Source organism: Talpa occidentalis, unplaced genomic scaffold, assembly GCF_014898055.3.
Source record: "Talpa occidentalis isolate TD23 unplaced genomic scaffold, MPIMG_talOcc4v2.1 talOcc4.2, whole genome shotgun sequence".
In the NCBI taxonomy this organism is placed as follows: Eukaryota; Metazoa; Chordata; class Mammalia; order Eulipotyphla; family Talpidae; genus Talpa; species Talpa occidentalis.
This window is the reverse complement of record NW_023602073.1, coordinates 71,463,486-71,488,047: the sequence shown is the minus strand read 5'-3', so window position 1 is coordinate 71,488,047 and position 24,562 is coordinate 71,463,486. Positions and strand designations below refer to the sequence as shown.

General features: G+C 39.5%; 1 long non-coding RNA gene across 3 annotated transcripts in view; it reads left to right on the top strand.

Moving 5' to 3' along the window:
• Positions 1-24,562, top strand: part of LOC119253341 (uncharacterized) — a 49,674-nt gene that overhangs the window by 3,046 nt on the left and 22,066 nt on the right. For 2 of the 3 annotated variants that reach the window (XR_005127045.2, XR_005127046.2), the window contains exon 2: positions 12,388-12,498. This is a non-coding gene — a long non-coding RNA (uncharacterized LOC119253341). Of the gene's footprint in view, positions 1-12,387; positions 12,499-18,272; positions 18,406-24,562 lie in introns of all 3 variants that reach the window. The other variant, XR_008553244.1, reaches the window with a different exon arrangement.

Sequence of the window (24,562 nt, the reverse complement as noted above, 5' to 3'; positions counted from 1 at the left end):
TTGAGGGGGAATAGAAGGAGGAATCGCAAGAGACCAGGAATCACCCAAATCAAGATATAAAAGCAGAAATAATGAATATTTAAAAAATATCTGTATATCCTCCTTTATGTTTTTACTGAAAACCCTGGCCCCTGTGTCTGCACTCTGCCAATTCTAACATAAAACTTACAGAAAGAAGCAAAGAGAAACTGCTCTCCACAAGCACTCAGGGTCTGTTTGTGTGGCTCCTCATAGTTTCAGCTGAAAGGGACATCACATGGATAAAAGCAGAAGAGGTCAACACATCTGTGTGGTCTAACATTAGGCTTTCTGGTTCTTCGCATTTACCCTCTGCAAGTACCATGGAGTTAGAAAATGATTTGAAAATAAATTGCTTGGAGACTGGTTTCTCTGGGACTGATAGATAAACATGTGCATTTGTGTTCAAAGTTTTCATACACCAAGGGCCCACCCTGGAAATTACCCTCCCACTAGTCTCTGTACTCTTCACATGGCAGCTCTTATTTTCAGATATTTTCTCCCCAATTTCACACCAAAATGAATAAGTGTGTGAAATTTTAATAGCATCCACTTAATTTATAACTGCAGAATGTAGAAAATGGGAAGTAAGGATATATTTTTCTTTTTCCCCCTAGATTTTATTAACTTGATTAATTTTAACCCTATACATTTTTTTAAGTCACACTGTAAAATTTTGTTGACTAAGTCATTCAAATTTGCCACAGAATATGTTGGAGTATGTTCCATGGAGCTAATCAAGTTTTTCAATAAACTAGAGAAAACGTGTTACCCATTGGCTGAGACAAAAGACATGATGTAGTTGAGAGAAGTAAAAACATATGACGGTGTCAAAATAGCTAATGCTGACTATGATTCGGCGTGGTGTCATTTCAAGTGCAGTTAGAATAAGAAAGTTAAAAATATCTGCTGTCAAGGAAGTGTCCTCTAAAGAAACAGAAATGAAGTTTTGGTCAGCATATTAGTATGTCCACTTCAGGGGAAGCCTAGATTTCGTGAGAGCAAGGATTTTCCTAGGAATTCATGAAAATTTTTCAGAGATGACAAAACTCAGATCCAGAAACAGAGCTGATAATCTGGAATCAATAGACATGCTAAAGACACATAAGTCCTTTCAAAACATGGTGCAAAGCTACCATAAAAAATTTTTCAGCCCTTTGGTCAGGGGATGGGTGGCTTACACAATTCCCTTATGGAACTACTTTGTTCTGCCTGTGTGAATTAACTCACGCAAGTGGGGCATACTTTTCTGATCCCCTAGTACAGCCTGATCCCCTAGTACTGCCTCCTACCATTTATTGGTTTCTTGGAAGAACCTTTAATTTAGTGGAACATTACATTTTTTCTGCACATGTACTACCTTTTCTTTTGATTGTTGTTGTTTTTAACTTGTATACAACAATATCTTGTCAGAAATCATTGTGTGCTTTCTCATGACTTCTAGCCAAATTTAGATAACTTTTAAAGTATGGAAAAGAGGCACACAGAAACCATTATTTTGGATACTACTGAAACTATATGTTAGTATAAAAATTGCTTAATAGCAATAACATTAGAATTATCTGTGTAGAGGACCTTCCTGGTGGCCTAGGGGTTAAGTCTCAGCACTATCACCACTAAGGCCTGAGTATGATCCCAGACCAGGGAGCTACCCACATGGCACAGCAGAACTCTCCTGTCTCACCTGCTGCTCCCCTTAGTGTATTCAGTAGGTCTGCCTGTTCTGTTCCCCACTCTTTCTCTAAGTGAATCTTCTCACCCCCATACCTCTGGCCTACACCCTATTTCTTCTATGATAAATACATAAATCTTTCAAAAAAAAATACCATTTCTTTAAAAAAAAAAAAGAATTATCTGTGTAAAATAGAAAATATGCTCATCTGTCTCTTTGACCATCTGTCTCTTTGAATGGATGAGTACTAAGGGACTTGCACTCATTTGCTGACATGATAATTCCAAATACATGCTGCAACTATTGATCTGCTCTGTGGGAGAATATTCTTAGCTTTAAGGTAATTATTCAGATAGTCTTGTAGTTTGAGTATGTGTGTATCTTTATGAAAGGTAAGCTTTTCTGTAAAGCACACATGATTTCTTTCTTGTCATTTGCATGTGTTTCTTAATTAATGATTTTTACCTCCCCTGGTAGATTTATATGATATAGGATTGTTTTCCCACCTCATTTCATTAAATTACTCGGTTTACAAAATCTGCCAGAGTGCCAATCAGAATGCCTTGAGCAGAATTAATGCTAAATTACATTTGTTTAATTATGTCATATTTTTCCCTCTGCTTACTCTAATTCTGATGGAGAATTGGGGGAGCTGACTGACCTTTTCTCCATGTGTTTTCAGGGGTTCTCTTTTCTGGGTTTGAAAGTTCTGGGTAAATGAATTTCTGGTGTCTGCAGTGAAAAGGTGTGATCGTACACCTTCCTAATTATGGTGCCTAATTCATGAGACAGCAAGGAAGTCAAGTTTTTGAAATGACTTCCTGCCTGGTGAAGGGAAGGAGAAAGATTTAATTACCAAAAATTTTTAAAAAATAGAAATCTAAAGTTCTGCTTGTTTTGTGTTTTCCTCCATTTCTAATTCCATTGACTTAACTTCAGCACACAGTGATACTCTCACACCTTGGGCAGTCCATCATGCTGTATGGAGCAGGAGCCCTCAAGCTGGGACTATTGGATACAGTGAAGAAAATACTATAAACTGTAAATCAAAGATGATGTCTAGTTCATGAGAATTTTGCCTGAAGACACATTTTTATTCCCAAAAGCCTCTTTGCAAATCATTTATTACGGATCCTAATTCCTCTTGCAAACTTAGTTAATACTCATGGATATCTTTTGCATACAGAGCGGGACACAAGTCATCAGAATTGTATGGCAAGCACAGGGCAGAGAGGAGGCAATTCAGAGAGGAAGACAGGCAGCTGACTGTAGGCTGCCTAAACAAATGGCAGCAAAATTGCCCCTTTATGGTCTTCCCTGGTAGTGCAAGGGGTTAAGCACAGCACTGTGAAGCTATCCGCAGCCTCTGTGGCACGAGTTCGATCCCCGGCCAGCCAGGGAGCTACCCACATGGTGCAGCAGACCTCTCCTGACTCACCAGCTGCTCCCCTCAGCAGTGTATTTCAGTCAATCTGCCTGTTCTGTTCCCCACTCTGTCTCTGGTGAATCCTCTAACCATCCGCTCCTCTGGCCTGTACCCCAGTTCTTATATGCATAAAAAGAAAAAAAAAATCGCCCCTTTGTGAGCCACAGTTGATAGCCCAAGCCTTAAGAGCATCTTCCGAGGGTCACCAGTTGGGATGCAGCCCTCTCTGCTCTCCAAAAGTGACTTCATGACCAGTTTTGAAATAATCAGAAAACATTTGTTGTCTTAAGATCAGCTTCAAGTCAGTGTTTATTTAATTTGTATTTCTAAAGTTTTCTGGCTTGGTTTCACTTGAAAGTCAACATTCTTGGCCTCTTCCCCTTGTCTCAGCATGTTGAAGCTGAGATGGTGCTCTTTCTTGCTTCTTTAGAAGCTCTTGCCAAGTCACTGGGAATATGTCTTTGCTTCATCTTCTGGGCGTCCCCTATAAATTCATGTCCTGATTCTCACAGATAATTAACCTGTGAATAGAATTATTTTCATTCAGGAGGGTATTTTATATTAGTGCTTTGTCAATGATTAGAAAAATCAGGTGCTGCAGACCCACACAAATGTCTTCCATCCTTCTTCATCCCAGCTCCATATCAGCCATGGTTGACTAACCCTTCATTGCAGTGGTCAGGCACCACCTCTATATGCTTTCCTGTCATATTCTACTCAAAACTTCTCCACACAGACATTTCCACGTCACAATCCTAGTTCTGGCTCACTGGTGTTTAGCAAAATGTCATATAAATTTTGAAATGATTAGGCATATGATTAGCTTCTTGAGTGTTTGTAAAAATAAACTTTGTGGTGGATGTGAAACAACTGTGCTCTGTTTTGAAGTATGCACTATTTCCCCACCTGTCAGTAAGGTCTTTTTATGGTATCCATTTAAATGTATCTCTCTAGAAAACAGCTCTGGAACCCAAACAAGCAAGCCTCACCGCTACTCACTGCCCTCATCACACTTAGTGTTTGGTTTGTTCCTTTGGTAGTTGCCACATATTGCCATTTTATTGTTAATTTGTTTCTGTCTCTCTTTTGGATGACAGTTCAGATTAAATCCAAATCCTACAAGTGTGTCAGGGCCCTCTTTCTTCTATTAATGTCTTGGAACACCAGTGCAAGCTTGATTACTCCAAGCCTCCTTGGCACTAGATATCACCCATGTGCATGTGATTGTGCTGCTGGTACACAGGCCTGGCATGATGCCCTGGTCTGAGAAGATGGAAGTCAGTAAGAAAAGGAACTGCCTGCTGACTGGTGTAAACAGTTCCTTAGGAACTCTGTCCTGGAGGTGACCTATCTAGAGCAAGAAACCATTCCCACCTTCAGGTAGAGCCTTCTCCTGATTTCCCACATCCTGATCACCTTGAACTGACAGATACCATAGAAACTAAGCTCTCCAGGCTCAGAGACATTTCTGAGATTTTCAGCACAAGCAGCTCAAGAAGCGATAAGGTATTTTCTTGAACTAATTCAGAATGCTAAAAAGAGAAACCCAAAGTCATAGAGTCTGTTTCTTCAGTATTCCAAAGTGATTTTTGCTTTCCCTGGACCAGAGGAAAGATATTGTGTTTCTGAGCTCTGCATTCTCCCTTCTTCAGCTTGTACTTTTGTACTTTTCCTCCTTTCAGTGGTGTTCCCCTCCGGTTCCCTGTGTCCATCCACTCTCCTCCCTTTAGTCTTTTTATTCTACTGACAATTCCAAAGGCTTTCATTTAAGTATTAGAAAGAAAAAGAGAGAGACAGAGAGAGATTAAGAGAGGGAGGGAGGAAGGGAGGGAGGAAGGGTAGAACAGAAAGGAAAGAAAAAATGGTAATCCTGTGTGTACAGAATGCAAATTACATACATGATGTTTGAAAATATCAAATATCAAAATATTAAGACTATTACTATAACTTTCAGGAATTAACATGGGGAAGCTAGTTAACCAATACCCCTCACACTGCCAGGCAGGCCATTCTCTTTTGCCTCTATACGGTCTCTGCACGTGGAAAATGTAACTTCTTGTTCTTTTCGATGAAGATACAAACTTCTCCCTGCTCAGCTATAACCAAGAAGGAGATAAAAAACTATTTTAAAATATAGAGTATCTGCGTGAGAAGCAGAGGCATTCTCACGGGATGATACAATCCAAATTCTGTACTCCAATAATACCACATTTCATATCAGACCAGGGTGTCTTCCTCCAAATTCCCTTATTTTAATACAACATTCAGATTTGGTGATTCATAAACCACATGAGAATCTATGCTTTGCCTGTAACAAGCACCCATCCGTCCATCTGCTCAGGAAATGAAATGCTTTTTACTAGCTACGGCTCTCCTATGTCACAGGGTATCGCTGATCAACTGTCACGCCGACTATCTTGCAGTCTGTACCTATATCACATTCAGTGAAAATCTACCCAGGAGGCACCCTGCCCAGTGCTGGTCTAACCGCTGTGAATATAATGGCCAACACGACAAAGTTCCTGCTTGCATGGAACAGGTTTCATTTTTTAAAGAATTTTCAAAATTACTTTGTCACCAAGAACCTTCAAACAATTTCCCAACAACAACACATCTTCACTTATTTGCATTCCAATGTTATCTTTCTGAGGAGTAGAAGTTAGAATCTCTCATTTCCTCTGTTCCTTCATGACAGTATGTGACACAGGAGGTGATGCCCACCATGGATGCCACACTGGGAACTAGGCTGAGCTTGCCAGCCACAGAGACATGGGGTGAAGGAGATGGGATTGCCAGTCTCACGGAGCTCACTGTGTGGTAGTACAGGCATTAAACAAGCAATTCTAAGTACAGTGTGTCAGCCATCGATAGGGATAGGTCGTGACAGCAAACTAAATAGCAAAATGCTATAATTTTAGACATTTTAACCGATGGTGTGGGTTTTCCTATCAACAGAGTGGTGAAAAACTGTCAGTTAAAGAGAGTATGCCCAGGAGTAGTGGACATCACTCCAGAAGAACCTATTTTTAGGTTTCAGAATCATTCAGCTAAATTGCAAATATTGCACTTCAGGACAATGCACTGCGGATCTAAGTTGTGGGGTGAGAGTGAAAGAGAATGAACAGCTGGGCAGCTGAGGTGCCTGACCTGAAAAATCGCTCAGTAGATTGCTAATTTGGGTCTGTTTTATTAGCAACAGAAGTAGTAATCTGATATTTTTTTCTCAGTGTGTCTTTATTGCTCATTGCTCAGTTAATATCTATTACACTGGCACTGATAACTTTGAAGACCTCTGCAAGGACCAAGAAGTGACCAGGGAGGGAAAAGTGAGAGAGAAAACAATGTCAGAATTTTCACCTAATATCTGTGGGTCATTCTGTGACTCCAAGATAAAAACATGGAATTAAATACAATCTTCAGTAAAAATTGTGGGAACTTACTCCAGTACCAACAAGGGGATCTAACACATTTTACAAGATAAAAAGACCATCAGAGAAATGATTAGGTTTAAAAGTGGTGAATTGGCGATCTCTAATTGATTTGCCTTTTCTAAGAAACTAACCCTGTCTTTACGACTTCCTTTCATTTTTAAGTTGTTATATCCCTGACTTTAATGCGTAGACTCCACACAATTCTGCCCTTGTCTGTGAGTTGTGCGTCATGGGCTGTGTTTATGTCTCATTTCTTTATCACGCTATGGACGATGCGGCTGCGTGCTCTCTCCTCACGCTGTGCCTCTTGTCGCACCCAGGACGGGCTGTGCCTGGTTTGCAGTCAGAAACGCCTATTGAATGAACTTCTTGTCTATGTTGATCCTATTAACCAGATAATTGCCTAATCTCCACTTGGCTTTGTGCTCTATAGGCACAACATAACAGGTGAAGTGAATAAAAGCTCTCTTCAAGCAAATACTCTCATGAATGGGGTCTTTTTCTGAGAGGGCATGATCGCCTGTACCTCTGGAGGACAATGTTCATCTCACACCAATGAGCAGATTAGACCCAGAGCAAAGTTGAACCGAAAGATCAGATTTAGTATCAACACAAACAAATCTTTATGGAGGAGAAGTCAGGAGCAGGCTGCCTACCCAACAGGACTTTCCGTTTGCATCTCCACTTTTCTCTGAGCAAATATCTGAACCGCAGACATTCCAATCACCATCAACACTGTTTACTTGGGCTGAGGCAAAACTCAATAAGATTGATTCCAAGTTACAGAGCCAGATATACAGAACAGAGCTGTGGCATGAATGCAGAGAGAAAGGGAGGGGGAGAGAGGGAGGAAGAGAGAGGGATAAGGAGACAGAGAGAGAGAGAGAGAACCGGATTTGTGCTACAACAGATGACAGTCAGATTGCTAAGCGTGCGGTGCCATGAGTTTGTGAGGAATTATCCACCTCTCAACAGATCAGTTGCATTTGAGGCTCTGCATTAATCAGATGCAGCTAACCAGCATTTCAGGGAGTTCTACTATTTCTGAAGGTCAAGACTGTTCACTTGAAGAAAGTTATTTCAAGCTGCTACCTGTATGTCTTACACCTCAACCCTTGATACATAAAAGTATAAATATGAGGCCCATCATAATATTTTCATATTGGGTAACTACAGAGAATATTTTGGCAAGGGTGCTTAATCTAAAATGTTCAATTTTAATCAGTTTGAACTATGGTCTGTCTTTCTGTGAACTGAAAGCCACCAATCAATTTTCCTTTATCTTTTTTTCTGTTTTTCTTACCCAAGGCAATGCCTTTTGTAAAAGGGTATTTATTTTTAATGGATTTTTTAATGAATTTTTCAGTCAAGCTATTAATAATGCCATTAATTATAGGCAGCTTGTATTAAAGTGCACGCTGGCCTCTTAATCCTGACCCCCAGCTATTGGCTTGCAGCTAATCCAGCCTGGTGCTTGGCAGAGAAGGGCAGGACTCAGCCAGCGGCTGCTAGGAAACTGGATGGGAAAGGCAGAACCATGGGATAAGAGGGAGGAGGGCTCAGCTAGAATGTTTCGTCTCTTCTTTGCCAGAGGGCCTGAAGTTTAAAGCCAGATGATGTGTGAGTGGGGTGGGATAATCCCGTGGATGCCATGCAAGCACTTAGGAAGAACTTCCCAGTGGAAGGGCTTTGCTCTGCCTTCAAGGCCTGGCCGGTTTGATAACCCCACAGGAACACTGCGCTCCCTCACCTGAGGCGGTTATGTGTGACTGCCTCAGCTTCAATCTGCTTAAATCGACCAGACCAAGCCTCAGCCACATAATGGATTCCAATCCCTAGCTCTCTCCTCTTCTCCACCCCAGCTTCCTGGTGATAGGGAAAGTGTTTCATTACCATTTGTTTTTAAGATAATTCGGTGTTCCAGGATTTCATTCATTAGTGCAAGGCGGCTATGGGTTTAAGGTGAGGGGTGTGTCGGGTGTGTTGTGTATTTTTAAGACCGTTGGCAGGTAGCGCAAGAGAACTATTGGGTTGCGAAAGCTTTGGGGTGTCTTTTGTTGATTGTCATGTTTGACATGGGAGTTCCATTCGCTAGAAGGAAGCCAGCTCAATCTGAAGTTTGAGAAAAAAAGCCTTCAAGGGACTACAGAGCCCACTGGAGAAAAGGAATGTCAACAATAACAACCAGAAAATAGTGAGAGGAGACACAAAACAGTGAACGGAGACCGCTGACTAAAATTTGTATCCTGATCATGAAGGAAAAGGCAGGACAATAGGAAATCATGGGTCTTCGTGACAGCAATTTATTTTTTCTCTCAAAGAGAATAGCTGCATGCAATTGGCATGAGAGAAAATATTGTTTCTACTAACATATCCTTTCTAATCAAAATAAACAATCACCCTGTGGTGTTAGTCTATGGAGGGCAATGTTATAGTTATTTTCTGGTGCAATGATTTTGACATAAACCAAGGTGAAACCTCACTTTTAATTAATACCTCAAATATGTCTGGGCTCAATTCTCCAAGGAAACGAGAACATTTTAAGGGATTTATTTCACATTGGATTATCATAAATATTTACATTTTGTGTAGAAGTGGAAGAGTTTCATGGGGAGTTGATTTCAGAACCAATTGATTTATTAATGACACTTTTTTCCCCCAACTACAAGCATTAGCAGGTTCTCATCTGCCTTAAAGGATTTTGGCCATTAAAAGAAAAAAAGCATGTTAATGAGTTGTTTTTACCAGGACAAATTCTTAGGCAAGATGTTCATTCAATAGACCTTTCTGAGTGCACACCGGGCACCGTTCAGCCTTGGATGTGATGAGAGGCACAGTGTGAGGAGAAAGCACCCAGCGGCTTCGTTTATAACACAAGGAAGGAAATGAGACCTATCAGACCGACGTGCTTCTTCAAGTATCCAGGCCATGTTACATGACATTATGGGTCTGGGCTGCGCTGCACTGACACTCAAGCTCAAACAGCATAGTTCCACCCTCACAGAACTGAAAGTTAACCAAGAGACCTTGGTAATGTCAACATCTATCCTTGCCTCTCTCCAGCTAAAATTAATTTAGGTTTGATAGTATTAATATACATGCCAGAGATCACCACCAAAATATTCCCAGAAGAAAATTAGTACTACCTTAACAAAGACATGAAAAGTAGCTTGTTTCCTCCATTGCTTTTACTTTTGATAAGAGATTTTTTTTTTTAATATACAGCTAAGAGTAGGCATTTTTATTCATCCAAGACGGGCTTCTCTGATGATAGCTATATGTAGAGTCAGGACCTGGACATGGTGCAGGTTTTCTATGATCCGGCAGACTGGGCAAAGGAGGAGTCAAGAGTCCACAGTGGTTTTTTGCAGGTCTTCTATTGGGATTTAGCAGGTACACAGCAAGCAGGGGTGCTGGGGGGCTGGGAGACTGGCAGGCCTCCCAGCCCCCAGCAAGTCTTCACTCTATCTGGGCTCTCCGGCGTTCTCTGCTTCTCTCTTGGCTTTTGCTTCTTCTTTCTCAGCTTCTCTTTTGGCTTCTGCTGGCGTCCCTGTGATGCTGCCCTTAAAAAGCCCAGTCTCAGCCCATCTACCTTTGCCCACACCCTACTCCAGGTGCCCGCCATCAGGCATGCATTCAGGACTGCAAGTATCCATCATCTATCCTGATGGCAGGAGGGCAGAAAAGCCTGACATTTTTCCTTACCCTACACTATATGAATTTATTATATAGAAGAGTTTTATGAGGCATTAACTTACTATCTCTGGAATCTGGGTTCAAGAAACTGTTGCCTCAGTTTGAGAGGTAACCTTTGCCAGAAATGTGAAGAAATTCTCTCTGCAGTTCATCAATGTCTGGTCAATGTCCATGTTCTTTTAAATTCTTGGTATTTGGTGGTTAATCACACCCTGAACTCTGGACAGAGTGAGAAGTGTTCTTATACTCCAAATAGTTACTCAATTTACCTGTTTTCTTAATATGTGGTAGAATTTGGCCTATGATTTCAGAGGATAAGCAGAGTTCTTCTATACATTAGCAATAGTTCATATTTGACTTTCCACTGAACTAAGTTCTTTTTTAAAAAAAAAGATTTATTTATTTTTACACAAGAGCTGGGGTACAGGCCAGAGGCACGGGAGGGTGAGAGGATTCACCAGAGACAGACTAGGGAACAGAACAGGCAGATGACCAAAATACAGTGCTGAGGGGAGCAGCGGGCGAGACAGGAGAGGTCTGCCGCACCATGTGGGAATCTCCCTGGCTGGCTGGGAATCAAACCCGCACTGCAGAGGCTGCAGACAGCTTCACAGGGCTATGCTCTACCTGCTGCACCACCGGGGAGACCCTGAAATAAGTTCTTGGGAAGCAAAAATCTGTAATACTTTCTCTCATTCTTCTCATTCTAACACTGACATTCTAGCGCTGGCACTCAGAACATTTGAGGAAGTAAGTGAGTAAAAGGTGAAAAGCTGAATCAAAACACATGTAAAGGAATTTTAACTTTAATCACAGGGTAAGTTAGTTTTGATTAAATTGTCATTGAACACTTGATCCTTTTATTCTTTATTTTGACCCCCTCTATCCGTAAACTGAATAAACCTGAATATGTTATTTAATCTTCCACATATGCTATTTACTAATCCTTAAAATGGGAATAAAAATCCCTACTTTTGAGAGTAATGCAATTTAATAAATACAAAGTTCCCATAAAATAGCACGAGGGGGAACTCAGTATCAGTAACAAGCTTATTATTGCATTTGTTGCTTCCATACTCAACACAGCATGAATTAAAATCATACTACATGATCTTTTTTTGAAACATACTTTCTAGGAAAACAACTACTCATTCCTTTATTTAACATCCTTGCTTTTATGTGTTCCTGACTTAGCTGAAGAATTGACCTCATTGGCCATTGTATTACTTTAATAGATTACAGATCTTGAAACCAACTTCATATAATTGAGATACAGGGTTAAAGAGAATTTGCAACTAAACATTATCTAGAGCCTTCTGTATTCCTTTGTGAATTTCCAACACTTTGAAAAATATATATGTATAAGAAGTATTTGGACTCCTTTTTTTTAAGATTTATTTATGTATGCATACAGGCACTGGGGTGTAGACCATAGGTGCGGGGGTGAGAGGATTCACCAGAGAGAGTGGGGAGCAGAACAGGCAGATCTACTGAAATACACTGCTGAGAGGAGCAGCGGGGAGACAGGAGAGGTCTGCTGCGCCATGTGGGTTGCTCCCTAGACGGCCAGGGATCGAACTTGTGCTTCAGTGGCTGATGGCTGGTGATAGCTTGATAATGCTGTGTCTTTAACCCCTGCACCACCAGGGAGGCCCTGGACTCCTTTTTTAATTTAAGGGACATATTGTAGTTTATGGATTATCAGGGTTCTAATTCAAAACCAAACTCAGTAGGTATAAACCTTCCTAATCAGGTTACCGCTGCTTAACAGGAGATGAGAAAGTGTCCACAAAACTTGAATGTTATGCGGACCAGAACCTCACCAAAGAAGTCTTCTGCACTCATGTTTGTGCACCCCACTAGATTTCAGCATTTGTAAAGTGTGCCTTAAAACAAGAAGTGGAGTGAAATCAGACTAGTGGTGACAGACTCAGGATGAAGTGGATGTGGCAGTGAGATGTCTCCTCAGAACACATAGAAGAAATTTTGTCCCCAAAATGTTTGTAACTTTATTTTTCATGCTATGACGATATTAACTAAAATTTCAATTTTTTTTTTGAAGAAATGAAGCCCAAAATTTCCAAGTGAATTTCAAGTATGTTGGTTTTATCACATAGATAAAATTCTACCTGCTTTTCCCTCAGACTGTTTCCTGGCTTTCTGTTGCGGTATGCTGAGGAGAGGGGACCGGACAGCAGCCTCGCCATCTGACATTTCAAAGTGACTTCATTATCAGCCAGTCAAAGCACAAAAAGGTGACATCTTCTTTCAATGTTTGTAGCACAGATCAGGGTTCTGAACAAAACAGAGAGTGGTTCTCTCACCCTGCATTTATTTTGGTGTAAATAGAGGCATCAAAAGTCCAGTCTTCTGATCACAAAAAGCTACATTTAGCTATTGGGTAACATGTCTGAGGGAATTTATATTTTATGTCTCTGTTCACTCAGGGTCTTCACCATTCTTTTTCAATTTTATCACCCAGCCTTTATAATTTTTATTAGTTCTGTATAAAGTCAATTGCAATTTCTAGGAAAATTTTCTAAAGAAAAGTTTTGTGACATGATCTCTGCATTCAGCTCACTTTTATATGACTGTCATTGACTATCCTCATAGCCCTTTTTCTCTGTGGGAAATACTGCAATTTTAGACATTGTCAAAGTTATTGATGAATATAAAGCCCATACTTAAATATATTTAAAATAAGTAAGATCTGAGATAAGATAATCTTTTTTCCTGAGATAAAGTTGAGAGGGAGCTAATTATTTTCCCACTGGGTACAACATAAAACACAGAGCTGTTTAGTACATCAAGGTTGGGTTTGTGAGGGAGGGCCATAAGGAATTTAAGTTTATTATTCTTCTGACCCTCTTCACCTCCCACATCCATTCCCAAATAAATTTCATTTATCCCCAAAAGACTTTATTCTCAAAAAAAAAAAAAAAAAAAAAAAGCCCATGGGGCCTCCCTGGTGGCGCAGCTGTTGAGCACTAAGGTTGCAAAGCTGCCTGCAGCCTCTGCAGCGCTGGTTCGATCCCGGCTGCTCCCCGGCCACTGGAGGAGGGTCCCACATGGTGTGCAGACCTCTCCTGCCGCCCGCTGCTCCCCTCAGCAGTGTATTTCAGTCTGCCTGCTCTGCTCCCTGCTCTGGCTCTGGTGAATTCTCTCACCCTCCAGCGCTTCTGATTGTACCCAGTGCTTGCATAAATAAATAAATAAATCTTTGGGGGGAAAAAAAAAGCCCATGCTTAGGAATGGAGTCCAATATAAAAGTTATGATGCCACTTTTAACTGTGACTCACTTTCCCATTGTTTAACAGACTGTGCCACTTTAAGATAGAGGGAATAAGCCCTTGCTTCCACAAAGCACCTCACTTAGAGTTTACAAACTGCCTGTACATCCATTTCTTCATATCATTCATGAGATAATCTTATGTAATAGAAAGAGAGGGGATCTCCATCTATAAATTAGTAAATTTAGCCTCATAAAGTTTAAACAATGCCCACCAGCCTATAGGTGGCAGAGCTAGGATGTGATCCCAGATCATCCGAGTCTCTGTTGAGTGTGCTTTCCATTATGCCATCCTAAATGAAGTTAATCTGTCTTTCTTATAATGTGTGATCAAAGCTGCAGTTGAAACTAGATTGATAAACTGAATTACATGATGTCAATGTTTCTGTTTAATGATAGCATTCTCATTGTGTTTCTGGATCGCTTTGGAATGTGTAGTCTATGCTGGGAAGAATATGAGGATTCCCATCTAGAACTATCTTTCTCCCAGCTTGAAATCACCAGAGAAATTTCTTGAAAGCCTTCTGGCTCCAACCTAGATAAGAGAAGGAGACATACAGCATCTGCAGTGGAAAGCTCTAAAACCTCAACTGAATTTTTGAAAAAAAAAAATACAGCTTATTAAAATCATAGATAAGTCAATTAAGGAAGGATAGATAATTTCTCAAAATGTCTTAGAAAATCAAATAACTCCCCAAGGATTCTAAAGGAAAGATAATGGATTAAAATGTGAGTTCTTGGATCATCTTAGATCTCACCAGATGAGAGGTGGGTGATGAGGGATTGAGGTAGTTTTGAGGATGATACAAGCTATAATACAAATTCCAATTCCAGGTGAATAATCAAGGAAAGTGACTCCAGGTCAACATAATCAAGGAAAAGGAAATTCATTTTGCTGGACACTTCTTCCACCTTTCAATTAACTTGCTGGCAAGGAAAGCTAATGTGTTGCCTAACTCTTTGCTGTTTGTACATAGTCAGTTAATTATCTTTCTTACCTTTGTCTTTTAGAAACATTCAGAGGAAGTGTGCATCTTAATAGGGCAGCATTGCCCAAATTAATATTTAGTTGGTAAATCTATAATTATTTAAAATAATTGATCCCTTCATTTGTTTTCTTGTTTATTCCCTCCACCTCCCCCTTTCTCTCTCTGCCATACAGATAGCAAGTCTTTACAAATAAATTTTGGGGCTCTCTGAAAAACAATTCATTATTGTTCCCACACTTCTTTCCTTCTCCTAAGGAAGTTTCACATGGCTGATGCTTTATTGTTTCATGTCATTTGCTAGTTATTTCAGTTTGACAGTGCTGGGTTATGGATTCAAGGGAAGGAAAGTGTAAAAGAACAAAAGGAGCCCAATTGATGCTTGAGATTCTCTGTCTTCCCAGTGGGACTGTGTTTTTTGTTTGTTCTTTAGAGAAATGATGAATACTGATCAGACTAAATTGAAGACCCACAGGGAAGTTGTATGCACTAGAAAATTCTTTGAGTCCCAAACAGGATAACACATTTCATGATTTCAAAAAATACTGATGAATCTCAGTAAGGACCAGGGGAATTTTTTTTTTTAAAGCAAAGTAAATAGAATGCTCAAGGGATTGGAGTTCTTTCTCATTTCTCTCTTTCTCTATTTCTTTTAGCTCTTTAGAGCACCCACCCACCCTCTCAACATTTCTCCAGGGAGACAGACAATTCCCAAGGTTATAACAACAAAAACAGTGAGCTTTCAGAGTAAACAAAGGCTGTGCTTGTATACAGAATCTATTTTATTGGCCCAATTTAACAAACTCCTTCTACCATACCCTGTGAATAAAAGGAATTGGGACATAACTCCTGGAATCCAAGACTGTTTTGTTGAATCTACTATTTTGTAGAATTCTGGCAAGTGAAAGCAATTCAAACATACCTCATTTTACCTTATGCATAGACATGGTAGTATATGTATTACCACATGCATGACATGGTAGTAAACTATAACTGTGAAATAGTTGCAGAAAGGGACATAGATATACTCATATACTTGAGATTTATGAATTCTAAGAAATCATGATATCCCTTTTCCTTTTAACCTTATAGGTTTGCTGGTTAAAAAGGAAAACTGGAATGCCTAATAATAGATTCTAATATTTACATCTATATGTTTATTTTATTATGTAATTGCCATTAAAGGCCAAATGATAAACATTAATCTTAACTCGTCTTGATGAGCTACAAGAAAATTAAAAAGCTAAAGTATGTCTTCTTCATATATATTTTGGTATATTCTCTTCTTTATTGGAAAAGAAATCCTAGTATAGAATTGCATAGCCTGGTCTAGTCTATACTAGGACTCAGCAAACTTTTTCAGTAAAGAGTCAGATCATACATTAGGTTTTACAGACTACGTGATGTCTGTCTGAACTTTTCCACCCTGCCATGTACTGCAAAAAGAGCCACAGTTAATATGTAAACAAGTGAATATTGTGTACCTATAAAACTTTGTTTGAAAAAAAATAAAACAGATGGAAGCCTACCCATGGGCCAAAATTTGTCAACCCATTTTCTACCCCATGGCCTATGGAGTATGGTTTGGAGAAAATATTTCATCAGCTTTTGATACTAATGCAAAGCAAAGTCTGTACAGGGTTAAAGTTAATATCTGAAGCAGTGCCATTCCATAAATCCTTCATCTGTAATATTAGTACCTAGGCCTATTATTTAATAAATCTGAATCTATCATTCCATTTTTTGATAAGAAAGACTGTATTGAACATGTATGTAAAATATTGGCTTGATACTTTAAGGGAGCAAATGTATATGAGATGGCATTCTAGACTCCCTAGGAATTTGTAATCTGGCTAGGATTTCACAGGATTAACACCTAACTGCAATGTAAGATAGACTATGAGAAGTGTCTTATGTACATATATTGATAATTCATTATCTTGAAATTCAGAAAAAGAATAGAAATAATTGCTGAGGCAGGAAGGACACTAAGTATGAGTCTGTCAAGTATTTTGCCTTTATATATTTCTCATCTAATTCTAAAAATTAAACTGAGATAATGGCATTGTTTTCATTTTCTTCAGATTAGGAAATTGAGACCCAGGAGGGATAAACTGACCCCAAATATTTTTTTATTTTGCTATCACCTTTTTCAGTGAGGTGAAGGCAAAAGTGCTTGTTCATTTCTGCTCTTCACAAATTGGGGAGGTACATGAGAAATTCCATTTCCTGTCAGGAAACAGAAACAGAGAGAAATGGCGGGAGTTACCTCTGTCCTTTTTTTTTTTTTTAAGATTTATTTATTTTTATTTTATTCATACAAACACTGGGGTACAGGCCAGAGGTGTGGGGGTGAGAGGATTCACCAGAGACAGAGTGGGGAACAGAACAGGTAGACTGACTGAAATACACTGCTAAGGAGAGCAGCTGGTGAGTAAGGAGAGGCCTGCTGTGCCATGTGGGTCACCTCCCTGGCCGGGGATCGAACCCGTGCTGCAGTGGCTGCAGGTAGCTTCATAGTGCTGCATCTTAACCCCTTGTGCCACCAGGGTGTTCTTACAATAATGTAACAGAAATGCCAGATTGCAATTTATAGCCCTACCTTTTTAAACCATAAAGTATGAAGACCCCAAGATGCAAAAAATCAAGAGCTAAACCATAGCATACTGGAAAGAAAGCAAGGCACAAGACATGAATTAACCAGGCTTGTAAGAATGGCTCTGGAGTATTGTGAATGAAATGCCATGAATGCACCAGTAAGTATAGTGAGTATAGGAGTGGACTATAAGCTGATGGACATTATCATAGGCTGATACTGCTGAAAATTCTACCTTGCTAAACTAAGACAGAGTGAATCTTGAATGCAAGAGGGATTGATCATTAGATACTTGCCAGACTTTAGATCTTAGGCTTATTATCTATTAGCATTTTGGTGATAAGTTATTTTGATTCTGGTGTCCCATTTTTACATCTGGAGCAATCAAAAACTGTACCAATATGGATCACCACAATTACTTCTACCTTGAAAAACAAAACACATGTGAAATGCTGCTCCTTGCTGTGATCAAAATCTGTGTTACATACCTATGGCCTTTGGGGATTGACCTGCCCATCAGAGTAGAGGATTGAGTGCGAAACCAAAAAGCAAGCAATCTAACATGAGGCAAAAAGCAGAAGCAAGACATCTATTAAAGACTGTTAACCTACATATTTTTAATTGAAATAGCACTGCATTGAAAATCATGTTTCAGGTGTGCATCACTGAACATCACCTTGTGTATATACTACATGAAATTCAAACCATAATTCAAATTCAAATTCAAATTAAAAACCCAATTCTAGCTTCTCCATAAAATCATCCCTTTTGTCCATCCCCCATCCCTTTTGGAAAGCACTAATTGCTAACCTGTATTTTATTTATTTATTTATTTTGGCTAACCTGTATTTTAAAGTGAACCACTCCCTTCAATTAGTTTTAACTTTATTAAATTAAATATACACTTTGAGTATTTTGTGACTTAGGCATTGTTCATGAATATTCCAAAGTTACAGTTATCAGGATGTCAGACCTTATGAAAATCTTTGAAAAGAAAAATCTCAGATGGGTATCTTTTTCCTTACTACTGCTGAGTAAGCCTCGGCCTAAGAACAAGGGACCAGGCCATCAGGGATGATGGTGGTCCACATTTCCCTTTTAGAAGAAAGGATTAAGAAATGTTTTATGGGTTCCCTTCTCCTTTTTCTTGCATTACAGATATTATATATCATCGGAAACCCAGCCTCACCAGCCAGACGCGGTGCTGGGCATCTCTGTACTTAGCACAGGGAACCTGATCAATTAGTCCATTTAAAGGGAGCTCCCCAGTCAGCCTCCCTCTGGAAAATAGGTGAGAAATTCTTACATTCCTCTCAATATGTTAATCAGACAACTGGTATCACAGTTCTCTAACTGTGTAATACCAGTCCCCCTTGGCAGATATATTTTATTTGGATAATGATGTGAAATTTAAGATCTACGTTTCAATTGTGCAGAGCCATAGGCAGTTGTCAATTTTAGTGACAGACATAGACCTCGAGCTAAATTCCTGTGCACAAGCAAAAATTCCAACAAGCGTAGCACAATTCTGGTCCCTTAATAGAAATACATTTTCTCCCATCGAGGGGCAGCATTTTTAAACTGTTCATCACATCTCTGGGTACTGGCAAATCATTAATGCTCTGGAATATTTCCTTTAACATGGGCCATGGTGACTTGAGCCATCAACCAGCCTGACAGGAAATCAGATGGTTATAACCTGCTATCCTACTTCTCTAAAAGCACGGTGCTGAATGTACACCATCCTTTATCCCTCTGCAGCTTCTCCAGCGATGTTGCTAGTTAATAGGTCCAAACTCCAAGGCAAAAAGAAGAGCTCTCAAATGCTGAATTTCTGAGACCTTAGGATCTACGATCTACATACTGGGGAGAATTCCCACTGCTGATCTTGCTGTTGGCAATTACATTAAAGGAACAGCCAGTGAGCGAACTCTGTGGCCTGGGGCATGGGTAATGTGATGAGTGGCCTCTCACCTCCAGGTCGCTGGTTCAAATCCAACCGTGCCTAATGGGGGCTGAGCAGTGTCTAGTATTCTCAGTAAAATTATTTGTTAGATTGTGTGAAAACACACATCAGATCCCGAGGCAAATGTACCAAAATAAACATCACAATTAATCCTAACCCATTGGTATTATGACTAGGCACTTGTGAGTTTTAATCAGCCAAGTTGAGAAGAAGGGGAAAAAAAAGTCTGCAAAGTGTGCGTGCCTCTTAGAAAACTGACAGCTTTGCGTTGTGTCCTAAAGGTAAATAAACTGAGCTTTGTCTAAGCAGAGAGCAAGGGAATTCCAAAGAAAAGGCTGCTCTCCCCTGAAATGCAAATCAAGGACTCCAGCAAAAGGATCCTGCTCCAGGTGGACAGAGAGAGCAGCAGTCTCCCCACTGACTTGTTTACATGCTTCCAGGCACTATTCTGAGGCACAAAGAGGAAGACAAAGGATCTGGGGGTTCAGCATAATATCCTTTGCGTCTCCTCCCTGGACCTCATTTCCTCATCTGTAACCTAAAGGGTTAGGAAAAAAAATTCTGAAGCCCCTATCAGCTTCTGGGAGTCTACACTTTTTATATGAAGAGCTCGGAATTCTACTATACAAACAGCTTTTCCTCCCTGAAAGGGCCACTGTCACGATCTCATCATGCCCCAGTGAAGGCTCCTCAGAGATATCTGAGGTGAGAGCCTTGCACAGGTTGGGGGTCACCAGGGAAGATATGAAGTCTTGAAAGCTCCTGTCAGCTGTGTGTCCTTCTTCAGGAGAGTTCTCCTTTATGAACCCCAGGTCTCTCACCCTTAACACAAGAAGAAGATATCCACTTCAAAGTGTTGTGTGCACTAAAGAAGTTAAATACAGAAGGTGGCACAGTGCCTGCCATCTAGAACATACTCAACGTATGGTAGACATTTCATTAATAATTACCTCTTTCCCCCCTGACCCCAGACCACTATAGGATTGGCATTACTTATACACTCACTCAAATTTCCTGAAATTTGGACAAATCTTTCTTGTCAGATCTATGGAATTAGGAACAGTGAACTAGCGGGTTCAGGTGTTCACCCTCACAACCTCGCTTCTTCCCATTGTAGTAAAAACGTGTCCTCTGCTGAATTTGAGTGATTTCAAAGACTGACGTGCCAAAACAAAGTTGTTTGGATTTACTTGGGAAAATCTTTGGGACAAAGAAAGAAACTGAAGGCATTACCAAAAAAGGCTTTTCAAAATAAGAGATTATGAGGAAAGAGTCAAATTGGAGCAGGTGATTGGAGATGGCTTTACAGCTCATCTTCAGTCCTTTCTGGACCCAGCTTGTTGTCTACATCTTTCTCATCTGCTCCTATTTCTCCACAGTATAAATGAAACAGAAATGCCTACACCTAGATAGCTAACTACAGTGTCTCCTCAATTGACATTTCATGGATAAAGGAGAAAATTTTAGGGAAGATAGTTTCCTCCTGACAATTTGAATTCTCATCTTCTTACCTATAGATCTAGAGTAGGGTTTCTCAACCTCAGCATTCCCGATCCTTTGAGAAGGATGATTCTTTGTTGTCGGGGCTGCTGTTCTGTGCATCTTAGTACATTAAGCAGCAACCCTAGTCTCTACCTACCGGCTGCCAATAGGGTGTCCCCAGTTGTGACAAGTAAAAATGTCTCTGCATATTGACAAATGTCCCCTAGGGTGACAAAATCTGCTTGAGTAAGAATCACTGATCTAGAGGCTTCACTCCCTCCTCAAGCCATCTGGGAAGATAACACCAGTGGAAGGTAAATAGTTGGCATTTTCCCAGCGCAAAGAGCTGCGGTTATGTTGTGTTTACCCAACTTTCAAGTTATTTGTAACCATTGCTTGTCTCTCTGGCCTCCTTTAAGCCCTGTGAAGAGCTGTGGATATAGATCTCGGGTTATAGCATTAGGGATTTGGAAACAGGAACTGGAGGATTGGTGTTTGTTTTTATTTGATATTTTGATAGTTTTTGATATTTTGTGTCTGTTGAATTTTGAGTCTCTTCCAGATGGGACACAACAACACACAGCTCAGTCATTGATATAAATAAAAAAAAATTCATATATCAAGTTCCAAGAAAAATATAGACAAAAAATGGATGCAACAGATCTAGTCACAAAAACAAAACAAAACAAAACAGAAAATCCACCACTGCAGGAGAAGCAGTAAATCTGAAATGCAGCAGAAGAGAGCTGGACAGAGGAGGAAATCAGAGGCATAAAGAATGCCTGCCTCCCAATCAAAGCCATGTGCCTTTCACAACTCTGAGACAATAAATAAAATCAGTGTTCCCTAAGATTGACCGGACTTAAACTTTATCATGAGTGAATATGTCAAGATAATAAGAGAAAGGTATGCAAATATGCAAAGAAAATTATTGCACAACCACCTCCATAGCTCAGGGAAGGAAATGATAAGTGAGGCCCAACTGCACCATCTGAGCAAGAGTATGAAACTGGTTCGACTGGACTTAGAATGACCTAACACTGCACCTTGCAAAGGCAGGCACTGCTCTGGCCCAATGTAAGGATATACATGTAACTCACATCTTGCAAAGATCCTTGATTGCCAGGTAACACCAGCAGATATTTTGGCAGCTTGCCCAAGCCTCTTCAGGTGTTTGTTGTTACATGTCAGTTTCAGAAATGTTACTGACATTTTTCCTGCTTGCACCCTCTGCAATGAAATAGTACACTCAGAGTTGTCTTTATCCTGCTCACATTTTCTCAAGAACCAGAGTCAGATGAGACAGCGGAATAATGTATTTAAGGTTCACGTCTTTAGACTCTCTCACTTAGCCTGTTCTAGCACTGGGGGGAAAGGAAAGTGGAAATAGGATGGTAGAAAGAGGTAACACAGGAGAATAGGAAGTTAGGCCAGATTCAAGTACTTTCCACTTCATTTGTAAAGATCCTCGCATGCTCCTCTCCCTCCTTCTCATTTGCCAGTGGTTTACGCCTTGCAAGGCAACAAGAATAAGGTGAAGTTCACCTTAATAAGGTGTGTTCAAGAATAAGGTGAAGTTCACCTAAGCACACACTAGAGCAACTCACTAGTTCCCACAGTCGTCCTTTTCTGGCATAGGAGTTTTTCTGGGATTTAAAAACTGTTGATCAGCCATTCCTTTGCAATGCCTTTTTCTTTCTCCTCATAAAAAATCTGGACATATCCATTTCTAAACCTCCTCCCCACTCCAAACACCACTATTGGTTAGATATGCATTTTACTGTTTACTAGCTAAGAATAGGACAAGCTTCCTTTTTGAAGCAAAGGCAGCTCTACTGAGCGAAGGGATCCCTGAAGGATAGCTGAGCCCTCCCTGTGCAGAGAAGGTTCTCTGGGTGTAGTCAGCCATGTATATGTTATATGCAGCCAGACTCTTCTTCAAAAATAAAAGAGCAAAAAACACACATTGTAAACCCCCTCAAGAATTCACAAAATAACTTCTTACCTTTAACATTAGCTTTAAAAACGATGAAAGGAAATTATGCTTGGGCTTTAGATGAGGCAAGATGTTTAATTCCAAGCTTCTCTTTCAGTAGAAATGGATAGAAGATGAACAATGTGCCATCAGTGATACAGATAGAGAAATTGTGCAGGCCATTTTCAAGTGATCTGTAAAATGATGTAATATCAATTATCCCAGATAGTTTTGAGGATCAGATATAATGGTCTAAGAAAGTACTGTAAAAATTTAACGTGGCACTTGACTGTAAAACACTATTAATGATGATGTTTATTTGTTTAAATAGCAGCTCAGGGTCCAGTACATTATTTTGATAGAACAAAGGTGTGGAATGGAGGCAAGTTGGGGGATGTCCTGTTGGCCACATTCCTTTCACTACCACCTGTCAAACGTTAAAGTGTGTGGTGATGTGTTAATCACATTCTACATTTAAGGACACTTTTGCCACTGTTATCATCATTAGATGCTTGAGGTTACTTGTTAAAGCGTAACCTCTAAGGAAAACTGTGAAAATTGTCTTTGGAAGTTTTCACTGAAGAGGGTACATGGAATTGTCACAAAATAATGCCCTGAATTGTTATCTTAGGTATAACTCCTGCTTAGTTTGTGACACTTTCCTGTTAACCTTTCTTGCGAACACCACCTTGCTCCTAGGGTACTTGACATTGAATTATTAATTATTACATAGATATGACCAGTTCAACTGAAAATAATACAGGGACAAGTAAATAGATAATTTTGTTACTGAGAGTTCACATGCTAAACATATCTTGGAAACTGGAACAAGGCTAATGGGAAGATTGCTCTTTATTTAATTTCCCAGTGATTTCTCTTTGCAAACATTCTCAATTAGAAACATTTATTACTTTGACAGTAAGGGCAGAATCTCTAGATTTCTCCTGCAATATCTCTTCTCCAAGAAAAAATTTCCAACTTTCAGACACAAAATGTATAACTTCTATATTTTACTTGTTAAGAAGGGAGAAAACAAGGGACTCCTTTCTGATTATTTACTTTGTTATTACTCTAGGCAAGAAGATATTTGTAGAAAATAAATATCTAAAATACTTAATTAACTAATTAATATATTTGAACTAATCCTTATGCCTGGCATAATTATAATGATGATTTATATTTAAAAAATTACTAAAACAAAAATTTTATTATAGATCCTTAAAAAGAGTTGAGACACTATTTCTACATGAAATCGATTCTACATGACAATTTCCATTCTAAGTGTTTTTCTGCATATTTTAATAATCCGGCAGACTAAAGAGCTGAAAAGAACAGCTTTTTCAAATACTGATTATCTTGTCCTTAATTCTGTTTCTTTTTATTTATAATAACTTGGTGCATTTTTTTAAGGTTTTTTTGAGTAACCATTTATAATAGAGAAAAACATTACACCAATTTTTAAAAAATGGTAATCAATACTAAATTAGATGTAATGAGCACAAAGCCTACATAATAATAGGAAGGAAATCTGCTAATTTATAGCCAATTCATTAAAATGCTAAATATTAATACATTTCAGTTCTGCCTTCACTTAGAGCTGGTTGAATCATGAGCCTCATCAAGGAGCCATTAAAGGCTCAAGTTAGGCCCCATACAAAGAGCACAACACAGACCTGTTTCCTGCTCCCTAGGGGCTCAGAAAGCAATTTATAAAATAATAATGTGGGCAAAAAATTTACAGACAACAGGGAAAAAAATGGAATCATCATCTTTTTAAGGAATAGTCTGCATTATGTGCTTACCCCATGTATAAATGCTTTTAGAATAAGAAAGCAGTGTCCAACACATAGTAGGCCTTCTATTAATGTTGTCTAATTATAATCAAGAATTATTTTTTAATTTGTGAGCCATTCTTGAAGCTTTAACAGACCCACTGTTTGGCAGAAAATCATGCAAGGGATCTGCAAGTGGCTGATTCCCCCCAACCCCCTGCCAGTCAATCTTCTAGGCTTTCTTAAAAAAGAC